At 37.7% G+C, this 1,433-nt stretch overlaps 1 protein-coding gene across 2 annotated transcripts in view; it reads left to right on the forward strand.

The window, feature by feature from the left end:
• Window positions 1–1,433, forward strand: part of LOC101573490 (A disintegrin and metallopeptidase domain 3-like) — a 181,533-nt gene that overhangs the window by 83,336 nt on the left and 96,764 nt on the right. The window lies entirely within an intron of this gene.

Below are 1,433 nucleotides of genomic sequence, written 5' to 3' on the forward strand. Positions count from 1 at the left end.
CCATTCCTCAGGTGATGGGCATCTTGGTTGTTTCCAAGATTTGGGTATCACAAATTGTGCTGTTATAAACAAAGACATACATATATCACTATGATATGATGTTTTCAGATCCTCCAGGAAAATTCCCAGTAGAGGAACAGCTGGTTTTAAATGGTATTTCCAGTCCAACTTTTCTAAGGGCTGTCCATACTGATTTCCATAACGGTTGCACCAGTCTACATTCCCACCAGAAGTGGAGAAAGGTTCCTTTTTCCCCACAGCCTCTCCAACATTAGTTGTTGGGTGATTTCATTATGATAGCCATTCTTTCTGGGGTGAGATAATATCTTAATGTTATTTTAATTTGCATTTTGTGGATGGCTAGTGATGTGGAACATTTTTTCATATATTTATTCGCTTCTTTAATTTCTTCCTGTGAGAAGTGTGTGCTCATCTCGGATGCCCATTTCTGGATTTGGTCTTTGAATATTCGGGCCCTAGTGTTTTTTAGTCTTTATAAATTCTAGAAAGCAGACCTTTGTCTGAGTACTGATTTGTCATGATTTTTTCAATATTTGTGTGTTGCCTTTTCACTTTGTTGGTAATTTCTTTTGATGTGAAAAAAGTTCCCAGTAAGAGCAGGTCCTAGTTGTTAATTCTTTCAACTGTTTCCCATGCAATTTGATTTCTGTTCTTGAACTCTTTGCCTATCCCTATGTCTTCAAGAGTTGCTGCCACTTTCTCTTCCAGGAGATTTAGTGTCTCTGCTTTAATGTTTAGATCTTTAATCCATTTTGACTATAGTTTAGTGTATGGTGCTAGACCTGGGTCAAGTTTTAGTTTTCAGCATGTAGAGAGCCAGTTTTTCCAGCACCATTTGTTAAAGAGGCTATCTTTCTTCCAGTGGGTATGTTTGGACCCTTTGTCAAAGATAAGGTGATTGAGTGTGTTCGTAGTGGCTTCACCGTCCTCTGATCTATTCCATTGATCCTCAGGTCTATTTTGTTGCCAGTACCATGCTGATTTTATCACAGTAGCCTTGTATAATTTCAAGTCAGGAATTGTAATGCCTCCTGCTTTGTCTTTATTGCCCAGAATTGCCTTTGCTATTACAGGTCTTTTATGCTTCCAGATAAATTTTAGGAATGATTTCTCTAGGTCTATAAGCTATGTAGGTGGAAGTCTGATAGGGATTGCATTAAATCTGCACGGCAATTTTGGGAGTATGGCCATCTTCACAATGTTGGTTCTTCCTATCCAGGAGCATGAAATATCTTTCCATTTTCTGAAAGCCTCTACGACCTCTTTTTTCAGAGTACTGTAATTTTCATTGAAAAGATCTTTGACTTCTTTAGTTAGATTAATTCCAAGGAATTTCATTTTCCTCAGTGCTATTGTAAAAGGTATTTTTTCTACAATTTCCCTCTCAGTGTGTTTGTTGTCTGTGTAGAGGA

The sequence above is a fragment of the Octodon degus genome, unplaced genomic scaffold (genome assembly GCF_000260255.1).
Source record: "Octodon degus isolate 3935 unplaced genomic scaffold, OctDeg1.0 scaffold00088, whole genome shotgun sequence".
NCBI classification, from domain to species: domain Eukaryota; kingdom Metazoa; phylum Chordata; class Mammalia; order Rodentia; family Octodontidae; genus Octodon; species Octodon degus.